Below are 27,429 nucleotides of genomic sequence, written 5' to 3' on the forward strand. Positions count from 1 at the left end.
CACATGAATTCTCAGTAACTTCTTTGTGTTGTGTGTATTCAACTCACAGAGTTGAACCTTTCTTTAGACAGAGCAGATTTGAAACACTCTTTTTGTGGATTTTACAAGTGGAGATTTCAAGCGATTTGAGGCCAATTGTAGTAAAGGAAATATCCTCGTTTAAAAACTAGACAGAATCATTCTCAGAAACTACTTTGTGATGTGTGCGTTCAACTCACAGAGTTTCACCTTTCTTTTCATAGAGCAGTTTGGAAACACTCTGTTTCTTAAGTTTGCAAGAGGATATTTGGACCACTTTGAGGCCTTCGTTGGAAACGGGATTTCTCAGTATAATGCTAGACAGATGAATTCCCAGTAAGTTCTTTGTGTTGTGTCTATTCAACTCACAGAGTTGAACCTTCCTTTAGACAGCGCAGTTTGCAAACACTCTTTTTGTGGAATTTGCAAGTGGAGATTTCAAGCGATTTCAGGCCAATCTTAGAAAGGGAAATATCTTTGTATAAAAACTAGACAGAATCTTTCTCAGAAACTACTTTGTGTTCTGTGCGTTCCACTCACAGAGTTTAACCTTTCTTTTCATAGAGCAGTTTGGAATCACTCTGTTTTTTAAGTCTGCAAGGGGATATTTAGACCTCTTTGACGCGTTCATTATAAACGGGATTTCTTCATATACAGCTAGACACATGAATTCTCAGTAACTTCTTTGTGTTGTGTGTATTCAACTCACAGAGTTGAACCTTTCTTTAGACAGAGCAGATTTGAAACACTCTTTTTGTGGATTTTACAAGTGGAGATTTCAAGCGATTTGAGGCCAATTGTAGTAAAGGAAATATCCTCGTTTCAAAACTACACAGAATCATTCTCAGAAACTACTTTGTGATGTGTGTGTTCAACTCACAGAGTTTCACCTTTCTTTTCATAGAGCAGTTTGGAAACACTCTGTTTCTTAAGTTTGCAAGAGGATATTTGGACCACTTTGAGGCCTTCGTTGGAAACGTGATTTCTCAGTATACAGCTAGACAGATGAATTCCCAGTAAGTTTTTGTGTTGTGTCTATTCAACTCACAGAGTTGAACCTTCCTTTAGACAGAGCAGTTTGCAAACACTCTTTTTGTGGAATTTGCAAGTGGAGATTTCAAGCGATTTCAGGCCAAACTTAGAAAGGGAAATATCTTTGTATAAAAACTAGACAGAATCATTCTCAGAAACTACTCTGTGTTGTGTACGTTCCACTCACAGAGTTTAACCTTTCTTTTCATAGAGCAGTTTGGAAACACTCTGTTTGTTAAGTCTGCAAGTGGATATTTAGACCTCTTTGACGCCTTCGTTTGAAACGGGATTTCTTCATATACAGCTAGACACATGAATGCTCAGTAACTTCTTTGTGTTGTGTGTATTCAACTCACAGAGTTGAACCTTTCTTTAGACAGAGCAGATTTGAAACACTCTTTTTGTGGATTTTACAAGTGGAGATTTCAAGCGATTTGAGGCCAATTGTAGTAAAGGAAATATCCTCGTTTAAAAACTAGACAGAATCATTCTCAGAAACTACTTTGTGATGTGTGCGTTCAACTCACAGAGTTTCACCTTTCTTTTCATAGAGCAGTTTGGAAACACTCTGTTTGTTAAGTTTGCAAGAGGATATTTGGACCACTTTGAGGCCTTCGTTGGAAACGGGATTTCTCAGTATAATGCTAGACAGATGAATTCCCAGTAAGTTCTTTGTGTTGTGTCTATTCAACTCACAGAGTTGAACCTTCCTTTAGACAGCGCAGTTTGCAAACACTCTTTTTGTGGAATTTGCAAGTGGAGATTTCAAGCGATTTCAGGCCAATCTTAGAAAGGGAAATATCTTTGTATAAAAACTAGACAGAATCTTTCTCAGAAACTACTTTGTGTTCTGTGCGTTCCACTCACAGACTTTAACCTTTCTTTTCATAGAGCAGTTTGGAATCACTCTGTTTTTTAAGTCTGCAAGGGGATATTTAGACCTCTTTGACGCCTTCATTATAAACGGGATTTCTTCATATACAGCTAGACACATGAATTCTCAGTAACTTCTTTGTGTTGTGTGTATTCAACTCACAGAGTTGAACCTTTCTTTAGACAGAGCAGATTTGAAACACTCTTTTTGTGGATTTTACAAGTGGAGATTTCAAGCGATTTGAGGCCAATTGTAGTAAAGGAAATATCCTCGTTTAAAAACTAGACAGAATCATTCTCAGAAACTACTTTGTGATGTGTGTGTTCAACTCACAGAGTTTCACCTTTCTTTTCATAGAGCAGTTTGGAAACACTCTGTTGGTTAAGTTTGCAAGAGGATATTTGGACCACTTTGAGGCCTTCGTTGGAAACGGGATTTCTCAGTATAATGCTAGACAGATGAATTCCCAGTAAGTTCTTTGTGTTGTGTCTATTCAACTCACAGAGTTGAACCTTCCTTTAGACAGAGCAGTTTGCAAACACTCTTTTTGTGGAATTTGCAAGTGGAGATTTCAAGCGATTTCAGGCCAAACTTAGAAAGGGAAATATCTTTGTATAAAAACTAGACAGAATCATTCTCAGAAACTACTCTGTGTTGTGTGCGTTCCACTCACAGAGTTTAACCTTTCTTTTCATAGAGCAGTTTGGAAACACTCTCTTTGTTAAGTCTGCAAGGGGATATTTAGACCTCTTTGACGCCTTCGTTGGAAACGGGATTTCTTCATATACAGCTAGACACATGAATCCTCAGTAACTTCTTTGTGTTGTGTGTATTCAACTCACAGAGTTGAACCTTTCTTTACACAGAGCAGATTTGAAACACTCTTTTTGTGGATTTTACATGTGGAGATTTCAAGCGATTTGAGGCCAATTGTAGTAAAGGAAATATCCTCATTTAAAAACTAGACAGAATCATTCTCAGAAACTACTTTGTGATGTGTGCGTTCAACTCACAGAGTTTCACCTTTCTTTTCATAGAGCAGTTTGGAAACACTCTGTTTCTTAAGTTTGCAAGAGGATATTTGGACCACTTTGAGGCCTTCGTTGGAAACGGGATTTCTCAGTATAATGCTAGACAGATGAATTCCCAGTAAGTTCTTTGTGTTGTGTCTATTCAACTCACAGAGCTGAACCTTCCTTTAGACAGCGCAGTTTGCAAACACTCTTTTTGTGGAATTTGCAAGTGGAGATTTCAAGCGATTTCAGGCCAATCTTAGAAAGGGAAATATCTTTGTATAAAAACTAGACAGAATCTTTCTCAGAAACTACTTTGTGTTCTGTGCGTTCCACTCACAGAGTTTAACCTTTCTTTTCATAGAGCAGTTTGGAATCACTCTGTTTTTTAAGTCTGCAAGGGGATATTTAGACCTCTTTGACGCCTTCGTTGGAAACGGGATTTCTTCATATACAGCTAGACACATGAATTCTCAGTAACTTCTTTGTGTTGTGTGTATTCAACTCACAGAGTTGAACGTTTCTTTAGACAGAGCAGATTTGAAACACTCTTTTTGTGGATTTTACAAGTGGAGATTTCAAGCGGTTTGAGGCCAATTGTAGTAAAGGAAATATCCTCGTTTAAAAACTAGACAGAATCATTCTCAGAAACTACTTTGTGATGTGTGCGTTCAACTCACAGAGTTTCACCTTTCTTTTCATAGAGCAGTTTGGAAACACTCTGTTGGTTAAGTTTGCAAGAGGATATTTGGACCACTTTGAGGCCTTCGTTGGAAACGGGATTTCTCAGTATAATGCTAGACAGATGAATTCCCAGTAAGTTCTTTGTGTTGTGTCTATTCAACTCACAGAGTTGAACCTTCCTTTAGACAGCGCAGTTTGCAAACACTCTTTTTGTGGAATTTGCAAGTGGAGATTTCAAGCGATTTCAGGCCAATCTTAGAAAGGGAAATATCTTTGTATAAAAACTAGACAGAATCTTTCTCAGAAACTACTTTGTGTTCTGTGCGTTCCACTCACAGACTTTAACCTTTCTTTTCATAGAGCAGTTTGGAATCACTCTGTTTTTTAAGTCTGCAAGGGGATATTTAGACCTCTTTGACGCCTTCATTATAAACGGGATTTCTTCATATACAGCTAGACACATGAATTCTCAGTAACTTCTTTGTGTTGTGTGTATTCAACTCACAGAGTTGAACCTTTCTTTAGACAGAGCAGATTTGAAACACTCTTTTTGTGGATTTTACAAGTGGAGATTTCAAGCGATTTGAGGCCAATTGTAGTAAAGGAAATATCCTCGTTTAAAAACTAGACAGAATCATTCTCAGAAACTACTTTGTGATGTGTGTGTTCAACTCACAGAGTTTCACCTTTCTTTTCATAGAGCAGTTTGGAAACACTCTGTTGGTTAAGTTTGCAAGAGGATATTTGGACCACTTTGAGGCCTTCGTTGGAAACGGGATTTCTCAGTATAATGCTAGACAGATGAATTCCCAGTAAGTTCTTTGTGTTGTGTCTATTCAACTCACAGAGTTGAACCTTCCTTTAGACAGAGCAGTTTGCAAACACTCTTTTTGTGGAATTTGCAAGTGGAGATTTCAAGCGATTTCAGGCCAAACTTAGAAAGGGAAATATCTTTGTATAAAAACTAGACAGAATCATTCTCAGAAACTACTCTGTGTTGTGTGCGTTCCACTCACAGAGTTTAACCTTTCTTTTCATAGAGCAGTTTGGAAACACTCTCTTTGTTAAGTCTGCAAGGGGATATTTAGACCTCTTTGACGCCTTCGTTGGAAACGGGATTTCTTCATATACAGCTAGACACATGAATCCTCAGTAACTTCTTTGTGTTGTGTGTATTCAACTCACAGAGTTGAACCTTTCTTTACACAGAGCAGATTTGAAACACTCTTTTTGTGGATTTTACATGTGGAGATTTCAAGCGATTTGAGGCCAATTGTAGTAAAGGAAATATCCTCATTTAAAAACTAGACAGAATCATTCTCAGAAACTACTTTGTGATGTGTGCGTTCAACTCACAGAGTTTCACCTTTCTTTTCATAGAGCAGTTTGGAAACACTCTGTTTCTTAAGTTTGCAAGAGGATATTTGGACCACTTTGAGGCCTTCGTTGGAAACGGGATTTCTCAGTATAATGCTAGACAGATGAATTCCCAGTAAGTTCTTTGTGTTGTGTCTATTCAACTCACAGAGCTGAACCTTCCTTTAGACAGCGCAGTTTGCAAACACTCTTTTTGTGGAATTTGCAAGTGGAGATTTCAAGCGATTTCAGGCCAATCTTAGAAAGGGAAATATCTTTGTATAAAAACTAGACAGAATCTTTCTCAGAAACTACTTTGTGTTCTGTGCGTTCCACTCACAGAGTTTAACCTTTCTTTTCATAGAGCAGTTTGGAATCACTCTGTTTTTTAAGTCTGCAAGGGGATATTTAGACCTCTTTGACGCCTTCGTTGGAAACGGGATTTCTTCATATACAGCTAGACACATGAATTCTCAGTAACTTCTTTGTGTTGTGTGTATTCAACTCACAGAGTTGAACGTTTCTTTAGACAGAGCAGATTTGAAACACTCTTTTTGTGGATTTTACAAGTGGAGATTTCAAGCGGTTTGAGGCCAATTGTAGTAAAGGAAATATCCTCGTTTAAAAACTAGACAGAATCATTCTCAGAAACTACTTTGTGATGTGTGCGTTCAACTCACAGAGTTTCACCTTTCTTTTCATAGAGCAGTTTGGAAACACTCTGTTGGTTAAGTTTGCAAGAGGATATTTGGACCACTTTGAGGCCTTCGTTGGAAACGGGATTTCTCAGTATAATGCTAGACAGATGAATTCCCAGTAAGTTCTTTGTGTTGTGTCTATTCAACTCACAGAGTTGAACCTTCCTTTAGACAGCGCAGTTTGCAAACACTCTTTTTGTGGAATTTGCAAGTGGAGATTTCAAGCGATTTCAGGCCAATCTTAGAAAGGGAAATATCTTTGTATAAAAACTAGACAGAATCTTTCTCAGAAACTACTTTGTGTTCTGTGCGTTCCACTCACAGAGTTTAACCTTTCTTTTCATAGAGCAGTTTGGAATCACTCTGTTTTTTAAGTCTGCAAGGGGATATTTAGACCTCTTTGACGCCTTCATTATAAACGGGATTTCTTCATATACAGCTAGACACATGAATTCTCAGTAACTTCTTTGTGTTGTGTGTATTCAACTCACAGAGTTGAACCTTTCTTTAGACAGAGCAGATTTGAAACACTCTTTTTGTGGATTTTACAAGTGGAGATTTCAAGCGATTTGAGGCCAATTGTAGTAAAGGAAATATCCTCGTTTAAAAACTAGACAGAATCATTCTCAGAAACTACTTTGTGATGTGTGTGTTCAACTCACAGAGTTTCACCTTTCTTTTCATAGAGCAGTTTGGAAACACTCTGTTTCTTAAGTTTGCAAGAGGATATTTGGACCACTTTGAGGCCTTCGTTGGAAACGGGATTTCTCAGTATAATGCTAGACAGATGAATTCCCAGTAAGTTCTTTGTGTTGTGTCTATTCAACTCACAGAGTTGAACCTTCCTTTAGACAGCGCAGTTTGCAAACACTCTTTTTGTGGAATTTGCAAGTGGAGATTTCAAGCGATTTCAGGCCAATCTTAGAAAGGGAAATATCTTTGTATAAAAACTAGACAGAATCTTTCTCAGAAACTACTTTGTGTTCTGTGCGTTCCACTCACAGAGTTTAACCTTTCGTTTCATAGAGCAGTTTGGAATCACTCTGTTTTTTAAGTCTGCAAGGGGATATTTAGACCTCTTTGACGCCTTCATTATAAACGGGATTTCTTCATATACAGCTAGACACATGAATTCTCAGTAACTTCTTTGTGTTGTGTGTATTCAACTCACAGAGTTGAACCTTTCTTTAGACAGAGCAGATTTGAAACACTCTTTTTGTGGATTTTACAAGTGGAGATTTCAAGCGATTTGAGGCCAATTGTAGTAAAGGAAATATCCTCGTTTAAAAACTAGACAGAATCATTCTCAGAAACTACTTTGTGATGTATGTGTTCAACTCACAGAGTTTCACCTTTCTTTTCATAGAGCAGTTTGGAAACACTCTGTTTCTTAAGTTTGCAAGAGGATATTTGGACCACTTTGAGGCCTTCGTTGGAAACGGGATTTCTCAGTATAATGCTAGACAGATGAATTCCCAGTAAGTTCTTTGTGTTGTGTCTATTCAACTCACAGAGTTGAACCTTCCTTTAGACAGCGCAGTTTGCAAACACTCTTTTTGTGGAATTTGCAAGTGGAGATTTCAAGCGATTTCAGGCCAATCTTAGAAAGGGAAATATCTTTGTATAAAAACTAGACAGAATCTTTCTCAGAAACTACTTTGTGTTCTGTGCGTTCCACTCACAGAGTTTAACCTTTCGTTTCATAGAGCAGTTTGGAATCACTCTGTTTTTTAAGTCTGCAAGGGGATATTTAGACCTCTTTGACGCCTTCATTATAAACGGGATTTCTTCATATACAGCTAGACACATGAATTCTCAGTAACTTCTTTGTGTTGTGTGTATTCAACTCACAGAGTTGAACGTTTCTTTAGACAGAGCAGATTTGAAACACTCTTTTTGTGGATTTTACAAGTGGAGATTTCAAGCGATTTGAGGCCAATTGTAGTAAAGGAAATATCCTCGTTTAAAACTAGACAGAATCATTCTCAGAAACTACTTTGTGATGTGTGTGTTCAACTCACAGAGTTTCACCTTTCTTTTCATAGAGCAGTTTGGAAACACTCTGTTGGTTAAGTTTGCAAGAGGATATTTGGACCACTTTGAGGCCTTCGTTGGAAACGGGATTTCTCAGTATACAGCTAGACAGATGAATTCCCAGTAAGTTCTTTGTGTTGTGGCTATTCAACTCACAGAGCTGAACCTTCCTTTAGACAGAGAAGTTTGCAAACACTCTTTTTGTGGAGTTTGCAAATGGAGATTTCAAGCGATTTCAGGCCAAACTTAGAAAGGGAAATATCTTTGTATAAAAACTAGACAGAATCATTCTCAGAAACTACTCTGTGTTGTGTGCGTTCCACTCACAGAGTTTAACCTTTCTTTTCATAGAGCAGTTTGGAAACACTCTGTTTGTTAAGTCTGCAAGTGGATATTTAGACCTCTTTGACGCCTTCGTTGGAAACGGGATTTCTTCATATACAGCTAGACACATGAATGCTCAGTAACTTCTTTGTGTTGTGTGTATTCAACTCACAGAGTTGAACCTTTCTTTAGACAGAGCAGATTTGAAACACTCTTTTTGTGGATTTTACAAGTGGAGATTTCAAGCGATTTGAGGCCAATTGTAGTAAAGGAAATATCCTCGTTTAAAAACTAGACAGAATCATTCTCAGAAACTACTTTGTGATGTGTGCGTTCAACTCACAGAGTTTCACCTTTCTTTTCATAGAGCAGTTTGGAAACACTCTGTTTCTTAAGTTTGCAAGAGGATATTTGGACCACTTTGAGGCCTTCGTTGGAAACGGGATTTCTCAGTATAATGCTAGACAGATGAATTCCCAGTAAGTTCTTTGTGTTGTGTCTATTCAACTCACAGAGTTGAACCTTCCTTTAGACAGCGCAGTTTGCAAACACTCTTTTTGTGGAATTTGCAAGTGGAGATTTCAAGCGATTTCAGGCCAATCTTAGAAAGGGAAATATCTTTGTATAAAAACTAGACAGAATCTTTCTCAGAAACTACTTTGTGTTCTGTGCGTTCCACTCACAGAGTTTAACCTTTCTTTTCATAGAGCAGTTTGGAATCACTCTGTTTTTTAAGTCTGCAAGGGGATATTTAGACCTCTTTGACGCCTTCGTTGGAAACGGGATTTCTTCATATACAGCTAGACACATGAATTCTCAGTAACTTCTTTGTGTTGTGTGTATTCAACTCACAGAGTTGAACCTTTCTTTAGACAGAGCAGATTTGAAACACTCTTTTTGTGGATTTTACAAGTGGAGATTTCAAGCGATTTGAGGCCAATTGTAGTAAAGGAAATATCCTCGTTTAAAAACTAGACAGAATCATTCTCAGAAACTACTTTGTGATGTGTGCGTTCAACTCACAGAGTTTCACCTTTCTTTTCATAGAGCAGTTTGGAAACACTCTGTTTCTTAAGTTTGCAAGAGGATATTTGGACCACTTTGAGGCCTTCGTTGGAAACGGGATTTCTCAGTATAATGCTAGACAGATGAATTCCCAGTAAGTTCTTTGTGTTGTGTCTATTCAACTCACAGAGTTGAAACTTCCTTTAGACAGAGCAGTTTGGAAACACTCTTTTTGTGGAATTTGCAAGTGGAGATTTCAAGCGATTTCAGGCCAATCTTAGAAAGGGAAATATCTTTGTATAAAAACTAGACAGAATCTTTCTCAGAAACTACTTTGTGTTCTGTGCGTTCCACTCACAGAGTTTAACCTTTCTTTTCATAGAGCAGTTTGGAATCACTCTGTTTTTTAAGTCTGCAAGGGGATATTTAGACCTCTTTGACGCCTTCGTTGGAAACGGGATTTCTTCATATACAGCTAGACACATGAATTCTCAGTAACTTCTTTGTGTTGTGTGTATTCAACTCACAGAGTTGAACCTTTCTTTAGACAGAGCAGATTTGAAACACTCTTTTTGTGGATTTTACAAGTGGAGATTTCAAGCGATTTGAGGCCAATTGTAGTAAAGGAAATATCCTCGTTTAAAAACTAGACAGAATCATTCTCAGAAACTACTTTGTGATGTGTGCGTTCAACTCACAGAGTTTCACCTTTCTTTTCATAGAGCAGTTTGGAAACACTCTGTTTCTTAAGTTTGCAAGAGGATATTTGGACCACTTTGAGGCCTTCGTTGGAAACGGGATTTCTCAGTATAATGCTAGACAGATGAATTCCCAGTAAGTTCTTTGTGTTGTGTCTATTCAACTCACAGAGTTGAACCTTCCTTTAGACAGCGCAGTTTGCAAACAATCTTTTTGTGGAATTTGCAAGTGGAGATTTCAAGCGATTTCAGGCCAATCTTAGAAAGGGAAATATCTTTGTATAAAAACTAGACAGAATCTTTCTCAGAAACTACTTTGTGTTCTGTGCGTTCCACTCACAGAGTTTAACCTTTCTTTTCATAGAGCAGTTTGGAATCACTCTGTTTTTTAAGTCTGCAAGGGGATATTTAGTCCTCTTTGACGCCTTCATTATAAACGGGATTTCTTCATATACAGCTAGACACATGAATTCTCAGTAACTTCTTTGTGTTGTGTGTATTCAACTCACAGAGTTGAACCTTTCTTTAGACAGAGCAGATTTGAAACACTCTTTTTGTGGATTTTACAAGTGGAGATTTCAAGCGATTTGAGGCCAATTGTAGTAAAGGAAATATCCTCGTTTAAAAACTAGACAGAATCATTCTCAGAAACTACTTTGTGATGTGTGTGTTCAACTCACAGAGTTTCACCTTTCTTTTCATAGAGCAGTTTGGAAACACTCTGTTTGTTAAGTTTGCAAGAGGATATTTGGACCACTTTGAGGCCTTCGTTGGAAACGGGATTTCTCAGTATAATGCTAGACAGATGAATTCCCAGTAAGTTCTTTGTGTTGTGTCTATTCAACTCACAGAGTTGAACCTTCCTTTAGACAGAGCAGTTTGCAAACACTCTTTTTGTGGAATTTGCAAGTGGAGATTTCAAGCGATTTCAGGCCAAACTTAGAAAGGGAAATATCTTTGTATAAAAACTAGACAGAATCATTCTCAGAAACTACTCTGTGTTGTGTGCGTTCCACTCACAGAGTTTAACCTTTCTTTTCATAGAGCAGTTTGGAAACACTCTCTTTGTTAAGTCTGCAAGGGGATATTTAGACCTCTTTGACGCCTTCGTTGGAAACGGGATTTCTTCATATACAGCTAGACACATGAATCCTCAGTAACTTCTTTGTGTTGTGTGTATTCAACTCACAGAGTTGAACCTTTCTTTAGACAGAGCAGATTTGAAACACTCTTTTTGTGGATTTTACAAGTGGAGATTTCAAGCGATTTGAGGCCAATTGTAGTAAAGGAAATATCCTCGTTTAAAAACTAGACAGAATCATTCTCAGAAACTACTTTGTGATGTGTGCGTTCAACTCACAGAGTTTCACCTTTCTTTTCATAGAGCAGTTTGGAAACACTCTGTTTCTTAAGTTTGCAAGAGGATATTTGGACCACTTTGAGGCCTTCGTTGGAAACGGGATTTCTCTGTATAATGCTAGACAGATGAATTCCCAGTAAGTTCTTTGTGTTGTGTCTATTCAACTCACAGAGTTGAACCTTCCTTTAGACAGAGCAGTTTGCAAACACTCTTTTTGTGGAATTTGCAAGTGGAGATTTCAAGCGATTTCAGGCCAAACTTAGAAAGGGATATATCTTTGTATAAAAACTAGACAGAATCATTCTCAGAAACTACTCTGTGTTGTGTGCGTTCCACTCACAGAGTTTAACCTTTCTTTTCATAGAGCAGTTTGGAAACACTCTGTTTGTTAAGTCTGCAAGTGGATATTTAGACCTCTTTGACCCCTTCGTTTGAAACGGGATTTCTTCATATACAGCTAGACACATGAATGCTCAGTAACTTCTTTGTGTTGTGTGTATTCAACTCACAGAGTTGAACCTTTCTTTAGACAGAGCAGATTTGAAACACTCTTTTTGTGGATTTTACAAGTGGAGATTTCAAGCGATTTGAGGCCAATTGTAGTAAAGGAAATATCCTCGTTTAAAAACTAGACAGAATCATTCTCAGAAACTACTTTGTGATGTGTGCGTTCAACTCACAGAGTTTCACCTTTCTTTTCATAGAGCAGTTTGGAAACACTCTGTTTCTTAAGTTTGCAAGAGGATATTTGGACCACTTTGAGGCCTTCGTTGGAAACGGGATTTCTCAGTATAATGCTAGACAGATGAATTCCCAGTAAGTTCTTTGTGTTGTGTCTATTCAACTCACAGAGCTGAACCTTCCTTTAGACAGCGCAGTTTGCAAACACTCTTTTTGTGGAATTTGCAAGTGGAGATTTCAAGCGATTTCAGGCCAATCTTAGAAAGGGAAATATCTTTGTATAAAAACTAGACAGAATCTTTCTCAGAAACTACTTTGTGTTCTGTGCATTCCACTCACAGAGTTTAACCTTTCTTTTCATAGAGCAGTTTGGAATCACTCTGTTTTTTAAGTCTGCAAGGGGATATTTAGACCTCTTTGACGCCTTCGTTGGAAACGGGATTTCTTCATATACAGCTAGACACATGAATTCTCAGTAACTTCTTTGTGTTGTGTGTATTCAACTCACAGAGTTGAACCTTTTTTAGACAGAGCAGATTTGAAACACTCTTTTTGTGGATTTTACAAGTGGAGATTTCAAGCGATTTGAGGCCAATTGTAGTAAAGGAAATATCCTCGTTTAAAAACTAGACAGAATCATTCTCAGAAACTACTTTGTGATGTGTGCGTTCAACTCACAGAGTTTCACCTTTCTTTTCATAGAGCAGTTTGGAAACACTCTGTTTCTTAAGTTTGCAAGAGGATATTTGGACCACTTTGAGGCCTTCGTTGGAAACGGGATTTCTCAGTATAATGCTAGACAGATGAATTCCCAGTAAGTTCTTTGTGTTGTGTCTATTCAACTCACAGAGTTGAACCTTCCTTTAGACAGCGCAGTTTGCAAACACTCTTTTTGTGGAATTTGCAAGTGGAGATTTCAAGCGATTTCAGGCCAATCTTAGAAAGGGAAATATCTTTGTATAAAAACTAGACAGAATCTTTCTCAGAAACTACTTTGTGTTCTGTGCGTTCCACTCACAGAGTTTAACCTTTCGTTTCATAGAGCAGTTTGGAATCACTCTGTTTTTTAAGTCTGCAAGGGGATATTTAGACCTCTTTGACGCCTTCATTATAAACGGGATTTCTTCATATACAGCTAGACACATGAATTCTCAGTAACTTCTTTGTGTTGTGTGTATTCAACTCACAGAGTTGAACCTTTCTTTAGACAGAGCAGATTTGAAACACTCTTTTTGTGGATTTTACAAGTGGAGATTTCAAGCGATTTGAGGCCAATTGTAGTAAAGGAAATATCCTCGTTTAAAACTAGACAGAATCATTCTCAGAAACTACTTTGTGATGTGTGTGTTCAACTCACAGAGTTTCACCTTTCTTTTCATAGAGCAGTTTGGAAACACTCTGTTGGTTAAGTTTGCAAGAGGATATTTGGACCACTTTGAGGCCTTCGTTGGAAACGGGATTTCTCAGTATACAGCTAGACAGATGAATTCCCAGTAAGTTCTTTGTGTTGTGGCTATTCAACTCACAGAGCTGAACCTTCCTTTAGACAGAGAAGTTTGCAAACACTCTTTTTGTGGAATTTGCAAGTGGAGATTTCAAGCGATTTCAGGCCAAACTTAGAAAGGGAAATATCTTTGTATAAAAACTAGACAGAATCATTCTCAGAAACTACTCTGTGTTGTGTGCGTTCCACTCACAGAGTTTAACCTTTCTTTTCATAGAGCAGTTTGGAAACACTCTGTTTGTTAAGTCTGCAAGTGGATATTTAGACCTCTTTGACGCCTTCGTTGGAAACGGGATTTCTTCATATACATCTAGACACATGAATGCTCAGTAACTTCTTTGTGTTGTGTGTATTCAACTCACAGAGTTGAACCTTTCTTTAGACAGAGCAGATTTGAAACACTCTTTTTGTGGATTTTACAAGTGGAGATTTCAAGCGATTTGAGGCCAATTGTAGTAAAGGAAATATCCTCGTTTAAAAACTAGACAGAATCATTCTCAGAAACTACTTTGTGATGTGTGCGTTCAACTCACAGAGTTTCACCTTTCTTTTCATAGAGCAGTTTGGAAACACTCTGTTTCTTAAGTTTGCAAGAGGATATTTGGACCACTTTGAGGCCTTCGTTGGAAACGGGATTTCTCAGTATAATGCTAGACAGATGAATTCCCAGTAAGTTCTTTGTGTTGTGTCTATTCAACTCACAGAGTTGAACCTTCCTTTAGACAGCGCAGTTTGCAAACACTCTTTTTGTGGAATTTGCAAGTGGAGATTTCAAGCGATTTCAGGCCAATCTTAGAAAGGGAAATATCTTTGTATAAAAACTAGACAGAATCTTTCTCAGAAACTACTTTGTGTTCTGTGCGTTCCACTCACAGAGTTTAACCTTTCTTTTCATAGAGCAGTTTGGAATCACTCTGTTTTTTAAGTCTGCAAGGGGATATTTAGACCTCTTTGACGCCTTCGTTGGAAACGGGATTTCTTCCTATACAGCTAGACACATGAATTCTCAGTAACTTCTTTGTGTTGTGTGTATTCAACTCACAGAGTTGAACCTTTCTTTAGACAGAGCAGATTTGAAACACTCTTTTTGTGGATTTTACAAGTGGAGATTTCAAGCGATTTGAGGCCAATTGTAGTAAAGGAAATATCCTCGTTTAAAAACTAGACAGAATCATTCTCAGAAACTACTTTGTGATGTGTGCGTTCAACTCACAGAGTTTCACCTTTCTTTTCATAGAGCAGTTTGGAAACACTCTGTTTCTTAAGTTTGCAAGAGGATATTTGGACCACTTTGAGGCCTTCGTTGGAAACGGGATTTCTCAGTATAATGCTAGACAGATGAATTCCCAGTAAGTTCTTTGTGTTGTGTCTATTCAACTCACAGAGTTGAACCTTCCTTTAGACAGCGCAGTTTGCAAACACTCTTTTTGTGGAATTTGCAAGTGGAGATTTCAAGCGATTTCAGGCCAATCTTAGAAAGGGAAATATCTTTGTATAAAAACTAGACAGAATCTTTCTCAGAAACTACTTTGTGTTGTGTGCGTTCCACTCACAGAGTTTAACCTTTCTTTTCATAGAGCAGTTTGGAATCACTCTGTTTTTTAAGTCTGCAAGGGGATATTTAGACCTCTTTGACGCGTTCATTATAAACGGGATTTCTTCATATACAGCTAGACACATGAATTCTCAGTAACTTCTTTGTGTTGTGTGTATTCAACTCACAGAGTTGAACCTTTCTTTAGACAGAGCAGATTTGAAACACTCTTTTTGTGGATTTTACAAGTGGAGATTTCAAGCGATTTGAGGCCAATTGTAGTAAAGGAAATATCCTCGTTTAAAAACTAGACAGAATCATTCTCAGAAACTACTTTGTGATGTGTGCGTTCAACTCACAGAGTTTCACCTTTCTTTTCATAGAGCAGTTTGGAAACACTCTGTTTCTTAAGTTTGCAAGAGGATATTTGGACCACTTTGAGGCCTTCGTTGGAAACGGGATTTCTCAGTATAATGCTAGACAGATGAATTCCCAGTAAGTTCTTTGTGTTGTGTCTATTCAACTCACAGAGCTGAACCTTCCTTTAGACAGCGCAGTTTGCAAACACTCTTTTTGTGGAATTTGCAAGTGGAGATTTCAAGCGATTTCAGGCCAATCTTAGAAAGGGAAATATCTTTGTATAAAAACTAGACAGAATCTTTCTCAGAAACTACTTTGTGTTCTGTGCATTCCACTCACAGAGTTTAACCTTTCTTTTCATAGAGCAGTTTGGAATCACTCTGTTTTTTAAGTCTGCAAGGGGATATTTAGACCTCTTTGACGCCTTCGTTGGAAACGGGATTTCTTCATATACAGCTAGACACATGAATTCTCAGTAACTTCTTTGTGTTGTGTGTATTCAACTCACAGAGTTGAACCTTTTTTAGACAGAGCAGATTTGAAACACTCTTTTTGTGGATTTTACAAGTGGAGATTTCAAGCGATTTGAGGCCAATTGTAGTAAAGGAAATATCCTCGTTTAAAAACTAGACAGAATCATTCTCAGAAACTACTTTGTGATGTGTGCGTTCAACTCACAGAGTTTCACCTTTCTTTTCATAGAGCAGTTTGGAAACACTCTGTTTCTTAAGTTTGCAAGAGGATATTTGGACCACTTTGAGGCCTTCGTTGGAAACGGGATTTCTCAGTATAATGCTAGACAGATGAATTCCCAGTAAGTTCTTTGTGTTGTGTCTATTCAACTCACAGAGTTGAACCTTCCTTTAGACAGCGCAGTTTGCAAACACTCTTTTTGTGGAATTTGCAAGTGGAGATTTCAAGCGATTTCAGGCCAATCTTAGAAAGGGAAATATCTTTGTATAAAAACTAGACAGAATCTTTCTCAGAAACTACTTTGTGTTCTGTGCGTTCCACTCACAGAGTTTAACCTTTCGTTTCATAGAGCAGTTTGGAATCACTCTGTTTTTTAAGTCTGCAAGGGGATATTTAGACCTCTTTGACGCCTTCATTATAAACGGGATTTCTTCATATACAGCTAGACACATGAATTCTCAGTAACTTCTTTGTGTTGTGTGTATTCAACTCACAGAGTTGAACCTTTCTTTAGACAGAGCAGATTTGAAACACTCTTTTTGTGGATTTTACAAGTGGAGATTTCAAGCGATTTGAGGCCAATTGTAGTAAAGGAAATATCCTCGTTTAAAACTAGACAGAATCATTCTCAGAAACTACTTTGTGATGTGTGTGTTCAACTCACAGAGTTTCACCTTTCTTTTCATAGAGCAGTTTGGAAACACTCTGTTGGTTAAGTTTGCAAGAGGATATTTGGACCACTTTGAGGCCTTCGTTGGAAACGGGATTTCTCAGTATACAGCTAGACAGATGAATTCCCAGTAAGTTCTTTGTGTTGTGGCTATTCAACTCACAGAGCTGAACCTTCCTTTAGACAGAGAAGTTTGCAAACACTCTTTTTGTGGAATTTGCAAGTGGAGATTTCAAGCGATTTCAGGCCAAACTTAGAAAGGGAAATATCTTTGTATAAAAACTAGACAGAATCATTCTCAGAAACTACTCTGTGTTGTGTGCGTTCCACTCACAGAGTTTAACCTTTCTTTTCATAGAGCAGTTTGGAAACACTCTGTTTGTTAAGTCTGCAAGTGGATATTTAGACCTCTTTGACGCCTTCGTTGGAAACGGGATTTCTTCAAATACATCTAGACACATGAATGCTCAGTAACTTCTTTGTGTTGTGTGTATTCAACTCACAGAGTTGAACCTTTCTTTAGACAGAGCAGATTTGAAACACTCTTTTTGTGGATTTTACAAGTGGAGATTTCAAGCGATTTGAGGCCAATTGTAGTAAAGGAAATATCCTCGTTTAAAAACTAGACAGAATCATTCTCAGAAACTACTTTGTGATGTGTGCGTTCAACTCACAGAGTTTCACCTTTCTTTTCATAGAGCAGTTTGGAAACACTCTGTTTCTTAAGTTTGCAAGAGGATATTTGGACCACTTTGAGGCCTTCGTTGGAAACGGGATTTCTCAGTATAATGCTAGACAGATGAATTCCCAGTAAGTTCTTTGTGTTGTGTCTATTCAACTCACAGAGTTGAACCTTCCTTTAGACAGCGCAGTTTGCAAACACTCTTTTTGTGGAATTTGCAAGTGGAGATTTCAAGCGATTTCAGGCCAATCTTAGAAAGGGAAATATCTTTGTATAAAAACTAGACAGAATCTTTCTCAGAAACTACTTTGTGTTCTGTGCGTTCCACTCACAGAGTTTAACCTTTCTTTTCATAGAGCAGTTTGGAATCACTCTGTTTTTTAAGTCTGCAAGGGGATATTTAGACCTCTTTGACGCCTTCGTTGGAAACGGGATTTCTTCCTATACAGCTAGACACATGAATTCTCAGTAACTTCTTTGTGTTGTGTGTATTCAACTCACAGAGTTGAACCTTTCTTTAGACAGAGCAGATTTGAAACACTCTTTTTGTGGATTTTACAAGTGGAGATTTCAAGCGATTTGAGGCCAATTGTAGTAAAGGAAATATCCTCGTTTAAAAACTAGACAGAATCATTCTCAGAAACTACTTTGTGATGTGTGCGTTCAACTCACAGAGTTTCACCTTTCTTTTCATAGAGCAGTTTGGAAACACTCTGTTTCTTAAGTTTGCAAGAGGATATTTGGACCACTTTGAGGCCTTCGTTGGAAACGGGATTTCTCAGTATAATGCTAGACAGATGAATTCCCAGTAAGTTCTTTGTGTTGTGTCTATTCAACTCACAGAGTTGAACCTTCCTTTAGACAGCGCAGTTTGCAAACACTCTTTTTGTGGAATTTGCAAGTGGAGATTTCAAGCGATTTCAGGCCAATCTTAGAAAGGGAAATATCTTTGTATAAAAACTAGACAGAATCTTTCTCAGAAACTACTTTGTGTTCTGTGCGTTCCACTCACAGAGTTTAACCTTTCTTTTCATAGAGCAGTTTGGAATCACTCTGTTTTTTAAGTCTGCAAGGGGATATTTAGACCTCTTTGACGCGTTCATTATAAACGGGATTTCTTCATATACAGCTAGACACATGAATTCTCAGTAACTTCTTTGTGTTGTGTGTATTCAACTCACAGAGTTGAACCTTTCTTTAGACAGAGCAGATTTGAAACACTCTTTTTGTGGATTTTACAAGTGGAGATTTCAAGCGATTTGAGGCCAATTGTAGTAAAGGAAATATCCTCGTTTAAAAACTAGACAGAATCATTCTCAGAAACTACTTTGTGATGTGTGCGTTCAACTCACAGAGTTTCACCTTTCTTTTCATAGAGCAGTTTGGAAACACTCTGTTTCTTAAGTTTGCAAGAGGATATTTGGACCACTTTGAGGCCTTCGTTGGAAACGGGATTTCTCAGTATAATGCTAGACAGATGAATTCCCAGTAAGTTCTTTGTGTTGTGTCTATTCAACTCACAGAGTTGAACCTTCCTTTAGACAGCGCAGTTTGCAAACACTCTTTTTGTGGAATTTGCAAGTGGAGATTTCAAGCGATTTCAGGCCAATCTTAGAAAGGGAAATATCTTTGTATAAAAACTAGACAGAATCTTTCTCAGAAACTACTTTGTGTTCTGTGCGTTCCACTCACAGAGTTTAACCTTTCTTTTCATAGAGCAGTTTGGAATCACTCTGTTTTTTAAGTCTGCAAGGGGATATTTAGACCTCTTTGACGCGTTCATTATAAACGGGATTTCTTCATATACAGCTAGACACATGAATTCTCAGTAACTTCTTTGTGTTGTGTGTATTCAACTCACAGAGTTGAACCTTTCTTTAGACAGAGCAGATTTGAAACACTCTTTTTGTGGATTTTACAAGTGGAGATTTCAAGCGATTTGAGGCCAATTGTAGTAAAGGAAATATCCTCGTTTAAAAACTAGACAGAATCATTCTCAGAAACTACTTTGTGATGTGTGTGTTCAACTCACAGAGTTTCACCTTTCTTTTCATAGAGCAGTTTGGAAACACTCTGTTGGTTAAGTTTGCAAGAGGATATTTGGACCACTTTGAGGCCTTCATTGGAAACGGGATTTCTCAGTATAATGCTAGACAGATGAATTCCCAGTAAGTTCTTTGTGTTGTGTCTATTCAACTCACAGAGTTGAACCTTCCTTTAGACAGAGCAGTTTGCAAACACTCTTTTTGTGGAATTTGCAAGTGGAGATTTCAAGCGATTTCAGGCCAAACTTAGAAAGGGAAATATCTTTGTATAAAAACTAGACAGAATCATTCTCAGAAACTACTCTGTGTTGTGTGCGTTCCACTCACAGAGTTTAACCTTTCTTTTCATAGAGCAGTTTGGAAACACTCTCGTTGTTAAGTCTGCAAGGGGATATTTAGACCTCTTTGACGCCTTCGTTGGAAACGGGATTTCTTCATATACAGCTAGACACATGAATCCTCAGTAACTTCTTTGTGTTGTGTGTATTCAACTCACAGAGTTGAACCTTTCTTTAGACAGAGCAGATTTGAAACACTCTTTTTGTGGATTTTACAAGTGGAGATTTCAAGCGATTTGAGGCCAATTGTAGTAAAGGAAATATCCTCGTTTAAAAACTAGACAGAATCATTCTCAGAAACTACTTTGTGATGTGTGCGTTCAACTCACAGAGTTTCACCTTTCTTTTCATAGAGCAGTTTGGAAACACTCTGTTTCTTAAGTTTGCAAGAGGATATTTGGACCACTTTGAGGCCTTCGTTGGAAACGGGATTTCTCTGTATAATGCTAGACAGATGAATTCCCAGTAAGTTCTTTGTGTTGTGTCTATTCAACTCACAGAGTTGAACCTTCCTTTAGACAGAGCAGTTTGCAAACACTCTTTTTGTGGAATTTGCAAGTGGAGATTTCAAGCGATTTCAGGCCAACTTAGAAAGGGATATATCTTTGTATAAAAACTAGACAGAATCATTCTCAGAAACTACTCTGTGTTGTGTGCGTTCCACTCGCAGAGTTTAACCTTTCTTTTCATAGAGCAGTTTGGAAACACTCTGTTTGTTAAGTCTGCAAGTGGATATTTAGACCTCTTTGACGCCTTCGTTTGAAACGGGATTTCTTCATATACAGCTAGACACATGAATGCTCAGTAACTTCTTTGTGTTGTGTGTATTCAACTCACAGAGTTGAACCTTTCTTTAGACAGAGCAGATTTGAAACACTCTTTTTGTGGATTTTACAAGTGGAGATTTCAAGCGATTTGAGGCCAATTGTAGTAAAGGAAATATCCTCGTTTAAAAACTAGACAGAATCATTCTCAGAAACTACTTTGTGATGTGTGCGTTCAACTCACAGAGTTTCACCTTTCTTTTCATAGAGCAGTTTGGAAACACTCTGTTTCTTAAGTTTGCAAGAGGATATTTGGACCACTTTGAGGCCTTCGTTGGAAACGGGATTTCTCAGTATAATGCTAGACAGATGAATTCCCAGTAAGTTCTTTGTGTTGTGTCTATTCAACTCACAGAGCTGAACCTTCCTTTAGACAGCGCAGTTTGCAAACACTCTTTTTGTGGAATTTGCAAGTGGAGATTTCAAGCGATTTCAGGCCAATCTTAGAAAGGGAAATATCTTTGTATAAAAACTAGACAGAATCTTTCTCAGAAACTACTTTGTGTTCTGTGCGTTCCACTCACAGAGTTTAACCTTTCTTTTCATAGAGCAGTTTGGAATCACTCTGTTTTTTAAGTCTGCAAGGGGATATTTAGACCTCTTTGACGCCTTCGTTGGAAACGGGATTTCTTCATATACAGCTAGACACATGAATTCTCAGTAACTTCTTTGTGTTGTGTGTATTCAACTCACAGAGTTGAACCTTTCTTTAGACAGAGCAGATTTGAAACACTCTTTTTGTGGATTTTACAAGTGGAGATTTCAAGCGATTTGAGGCCAATTGTAGTAAAGGAAATATCCTCGTTTAAAAACTAGACAGAATCATTCTCAGAAACTACTTTGTGATGTGTGCGTTCAAATCACAGAGTTTCACCTTTCTTTTCATAGAGCAGTTTGGAAACACTCTGTTTCTTAAGTTTGCAAGAGGATATTTGGACCACTTTGAGGCCTTCGTTGGAAACGGGATTTCTCAGTATAATGCTAGACAGATGAATTCCCAGTAAGTTCTTTGTGTTGTGTCTATTCAACTCACAGAGTTGAACCTTCCTTTAGACAGCGCAGTTTGCAAACACTCTTTTTGTGGAATTTGCAAGTGGAGATTTCAAGCGATTTCAGGCTAATCTTAGAAAGGGAAATATCTTTGTATAAAAACTAGACAGAATCTTTCTCAGAAACTACTTTGTGTTCTGTGCGTTCCACTCACAGAGTTTAACCTTTCTTTTCATAGAGCAGTTTGGAATCACTCTGTTTTTTAAGTCTGCAAGGGGATATTTAGACCTCTTTGACGCCTTCATTATAAACTGGATTTCTTCATATACAGCTAGACACATGAATTCTCAGTAACTTCTTTGTGTTGTGTGTATTCAACTCACAGAGTTGAACGTTTCTTTAGACAGAGCAGATTTGAAACACTCTTTTTGTGGATTTTACAAGTGGAGATTTCAAGCGATTTGAGGCCAATTGTAGTAAAGGAAATATCCTCGTTTAAAAACTAGACAGAATCATTCTCAGAAACTACTTTGTGATGTGTGTGTTCAACTCACAGAGTTTCACCTTTCTTTTCATAGAGCAGTTTGGAAACACTCTGTTTCTTAAGTTTGCAAGAGGATATTTGGACCACTTTGAGGCCTTCGTTGGAAACGGGATTTCTCAGTATAATGCTAGACAGATGAATTCCCAGTAAGTTCTTTGTGTTGTGTCTATTCAACTCACAGAGTTGAACCTTCCTTTAGACAGCGCAGTTTGCAAACACTCTTTTTGTGGAATTTGCAAGTGGAGATTTCAAGCGATTTGAGGCCAATTGTAGTAAAGGAAATATCCTCGTTTAAAACTAGACAGAATCATTCTCAGAAACTACTTTGTGATGTGTGTGTTCAACTCACAGAGTTTCACCTTTCTTTTCATAGAGCAGTTTGGAAGCACTCTGTTGGTTAAGTTTGCAAGAGGATATTTGGACCACTTTGAGGCCTTCGTTGGAAACGGGATTTCTCAGTATACAGCTAGACAGATGAATTCCCAGTAAGTTCTTTGTGTTGTGGCTATTCAACTCACAGAGCTGAACCTTCCTTTAGACAGAGAAGTTTGCAAACACTCTTTTTGTGGAATTTGCAAGTGGAGATTTCAAGCGATTTCAGGCCAAACTTAGAAAGGGAAATATCTTTGTATAAAAACTAGACAGAATCATTCTCAGAAACTACTCTGTGTTGTGTGCGTTCCACTCACAGAGTTTAACCTTTCTTTTCATAGAGCAGTTTGGAAACACTCTGTTTGTTAAGTCTGCAAGTGGATATTTAGACCTCTTTGACGCCTTCGTTGGAAACGGGATTTCTTCATATACAGCTAGACACATGAATGCTCAGTAACTTCTTTGTGTTGTGTGTATTCAACTCACAGAGTTGAACCTTTCTTTAGACAGAGCAGATTTGAAACACTCTTTTTGTGGATTTTACAAGTGGAGATTTCAAGCGATTTGAGGCCAATTGTAGTAAAGGAAATATCCTCGTTTAAAAACTAGACAGAATCATTCTCAGAAACTACTTTGTGATGTGTGCGTTCAACTCACAGAGTTTCACCTTTCTTTTCATAGAGCAGTTTGGAAACACTCTGTTTCTTAAGTTTGCAAGAGGATATTTGGACCACTTTGAGGCCTTCGTTGGAAACGGGATTTCTCAGTATAATGCTAGACAGATTAATTCCCAGTAAGTTCTTTGTGTTGTGTCTATTCAACTCACAGAGTTGAACCTTCCTTTAGACAGCGCAGTTTGCAAACACTCTTTTTGTGGAATTTGCAAGTGGAGATTTCAAGCGATTTCAGGCCAATCTTAGAAAGGGAAATATCTTTGTATAAAAACTAGACAGAATCTTTCTCAGAAACTATTCTGTGTTGTGTGCGTTCCACTCACAGAGTTTAACCTTTCTTTTCATAGAGCAGTTTGGAATCACTCTGTTTTTTAAGTCTGCAAGGGGATATTTAGACCTCTTTGACGCCTTCGTTGGAAACGGGATTTCTTCATATACAGCTAGACACATGAATGCTCAGTAACTTCTTTGTGTTGTGTGTATTCAACTCACAGAGTTGAACCTTTCTTTAGACAGAGCAGATTTGAAACACTCTTTTTGTGGATTTTACAAGTGGAGATTTCAAGCGATTTGAGGCCAATTGTAGTAAAGGAAATATCCTCGTTTAAAAACTAGACAGAATCATTCTCAGAAACTACTTTGTGATGTGTGCGTTCAACTCACAGAGTTTCACCTTTCTTTTCATAGAGCAGTTTGGAAACACTCTGTTTCTTAAGTTTGCAAGAGGATATTTGGACCACTTTGAGGCCTTCGTTGGAAACGGGATTTCTCAGTATAATGCTAGACAGATGAATTCCCAGTAAGTTCTTTGTGTTGTGTCTATTCAACTCACAGAGTTGAACCTTCCTTTAGACAGCGCAGTTTGCAAACATTCTTTTTGTGGAATTTGCAAGTGGAGATTTCAAGCGATTTCAGGCCAATCTTAGAAAGGGAAATATCTTTGTATAAAAACTAGACAGAATCTTTCTCAGAAACTACTTTGTGTTCTGTGCGTTCCACTCACAGAGTTTAACCTTTCTTTTCATAGAGCAGTTTGGAATCACTCTGTTTTTTAAGTCTGCAAGGGGATATTTAGACCTCTTTGACGCGTTCATTATAAACGGGATTTCTTCATATACAGCTAGACACATGAATTCTCAGTAACTTCTTTGTGTTGTGTGTATTCAACTCACAGAGTTGAACCTTTCTTTAGACAGAGCAGATTTGAAACACTCTTTTTGTGGATTTTACAAGTGGAGATTTCAAGCGATTTGAGGCCAATTGTAGTAAAGGAAATATCCTCGTTTAAAAACTAGACAGAATCATTCTCAGAAACTACTTTGTGATGTGTGTGTTCAACTCACAGAGTTTCACCTTTCTTTTCATAGAGCAGTTTGGAAACACTCTGTTTCTTAAGTTTGCAAGAGGATATTTGGACCACTTTGAGGCCTTCGTTGGAAACGGGATTTCTCAGTATACAGCTAGACAGATGAATTCCCAGTAAGTTCTTTGTGTTGTGTCTATTCAACTCACAGAGCTGAACCTTCCTTTAGACAGAGCAGTTTGCAAACACTCTTTTTGTGGAATTTGCAAGTGGAGATTTCAAGCGATTTCAGGCCAAACTTAGAAAGGGAAATATCTTTGTATAAAAACTAGACAGAATCATTCTCAGAAACTATTCTGTGTTGTGTGCGTTCCACTCACAGAGTTTAACCTTTCTTTTCATAGAGCAGTTTGGAAACACTCTGTTTGTTAAGTCTGCAAGGGGATATTTAGACCTCTTTGAAGCCTTCGTTGGAAACGGGATTTCTTCATATACAGCTAGACACATGAATGATCAGTAACTTCTTTGTGTTGTGTGTATTCAACTCACAGAGTTGAACCTTTCTTTAGACAGAGCAGATTTGAAACACTCTTTTTGTGGATTTTACAAGTGGAGATTTCAAGCGATTTGAGGCCAATTGTAGTAAAGGAAATATCGTCGTTTAAAAACTAGACAGAATCATTCTCAGAAACTACTTTGTGATGTGTGCGTTCAACTCACAGAGTTTCACCTTTCTTTTCATAGAGCAGTTTGGAAACACTCTGTTTCTTAAGTTTGCAAGAGGATATTTGGACCACTTTGAGGCCTTCGTTGGAAACGGGATTTCTCAGTATAATGCTAGACAGATGAATTCCCAGTAAGTTCTTTGTGTTGTGTCTATTCAACTCACAGAGTTGAAACTTCCTTTCGACAGCGCAGTTTGCAAACACTCTTTTTGTGGAATTTGCAAGTGGATATTTCAAGCGATTTCAGGCCAATCTTAGAAAGGGAAATATCTTTGTATAAAAACTAGACAGAATGTTTCTCAGAAACTACTTTGTGTTCTGTGCGTTCCACTCACAGACTTTAACCTTTCTTTTCATAGAGCAGTTTTGAATCACTCTGTTTTTTAAGTCTGCAAGGGGATATTTAGACCTCTTTGACGCCTTCATTATAAACGGGATTTCTTCATATACAGCTAGACACATGAATTCTCAGTAACTTCTTTGTGTTGTGTGTATTCAACTCACAGAGTTGAACCTTTCTTTAGACAGAGCAGATTTGAAACACTCTTTTTGTGGATTTTACAAGTGGAGATTTCAAGCGATTTGAGGCCAATTGTAGTAAAGGAAATATCCTCGTTTAAAAACTAGACAGAATCATTCTCAGAAACTACTTTGTGATGTGTGTGTTCAACTCACAGAGTTTCACCTTTCTTTTCATAGAGCAGTTTGGAAACACTCTGTTGGTTAAGTTTGCAAGAGGATATTTGGACCACTTTGAGGCCTTCGTTGGAAACGGGATTTCTCAGTATAATGCTAGACAGATGAATTCCCAGTAAGTTCTTTGTGTTGTGTCTATTCAACTCACAGAGTTGAACCTTCCTTTAGACAGAGCAGTTTGCAAACACTCTTTTTGTGGAATTTGCAAGTGGAGATTTCAAGCGATTTCAGGCCAAACTTAGAAAGGGAAATATCTTTGTATAAAAACTAGACAGAATCATTCTCAGAAACTACTCTGTGTTGTGTGCGTTCCACTCACAGAGTTTAACCTTTCTTTTCATAGAGCAGTTTGGAAACACTCTCTTTGTTAAGTCTGCAAGGGGATATTTAGACCTCTTTGACGCCTTCGTTGGAAACGGGATTTCTTCTTATACAGCTAGACACATGAATCCTCAGTAACTTCTTTGTGTTGTGTGTATTCAACTCACAGAGTTGAACCTTTCTTTAGACAGAGCAGATTTGAAACACTCTTTTTGTGGATTTTACAAGTGGAGATTTCAAGCGATTTGAGGCCAATTGTAGTAAAGGAAATATCCTCGTTTAAAACTAGACAGAATCATTCTCAGAAACTACTTTGTGATGTGTGTGTTCAACTCACAGAGTTTCACCTTTCTTTTCATAGAGCAGTTTGGAAACACTCTGTTGGTTAAGTTTGCAAGAGGATATTTGGACCACTTTGAGGCCTTCGTTGGAAACGGGATTTCTCAGTATACAGCTAGACAGATGAATTCCCAGTAAGTTCTTTGTGTTGTGGCTATTCAACTCACAGAGCTGAACCTTCCTTTAGACAGAGCAGTTTGCAAACACTCTTTTTGTGGAATTTGCAAGTGGAGATTTCAAGCGATTTCAGGCCAAACTTACTAAGGGAAATATCTTTGTATAAAAACTAGACAGAATCATTCTCAGAAACTACTCTGTGTTGTGTGCGTTCCACTCACAGAGTTTAACCTTTCTTTTCATAGAGCAGTTTGGAAACACTCTGTTTGTTAAGTCTGCAAGTGGATATTTAGACCTCTTTGACGCCTTCGTTGGAAACGGGATTTCTTCATATACAGCTAGACACATGAATGCTCAGTAACTTCTTTGTGTTGTGTGTATTCAACTCACAGAGTTGAACCTTTCTTTAGACAGAGCAGATTTGAAACACTCTTTTTGTGGATTTTACAAGTGGAGATTTCAAGCGATTTGAGGCCAATTGTAGTAAAGGAAATATCCTCGTTTAAAAACTAGACAGAATCATTCTCAGAAACTACTTTGTGATGTGTGCATTCAACTCACAGAGTTTCACCTTTCTTTTCATAGAGCAGTTTGGAAACACTCTGTTTCTTAAGTTTGCAAGAGGATATTTGGACCACTTTGAGGCCTTCGTTGGAAACGGGATTTCTCAGTATAATGCTAGACAGATGAATTCCCAGTAAGTTCTTTGTGTTGTGTCTATTCAACTCACAGAGTTGAACCTTCCTTTAGACAGCGCAGTTTGCAAACACTCTTTTTGTGGAATTTGCAAGTGGAGATTTCAAGCGATTTCAGGCCAATCTTAGAAAGGGAAATATCTTTGTATAAAAACTAGACAGAATCTTTCTCAGAAACTATTCTGTGTTGTGTGCGTTCCACTCACAGAGTTTAACCTTTCTTTTC

Source organism: Pan troglodytes, chromosome 21, assembly GCF_028858775.2.
Source record: "Pan troglodytes isolate AG18354 chromosome 21, NHGRI_mPanTro3-v2.0_pri, whole genome shotgun sequence".
NCBI lineage: Eukaryota > Metazoa > Chordata > Mammalia > Primates > Hominidae > Pan > Pan troglodytes.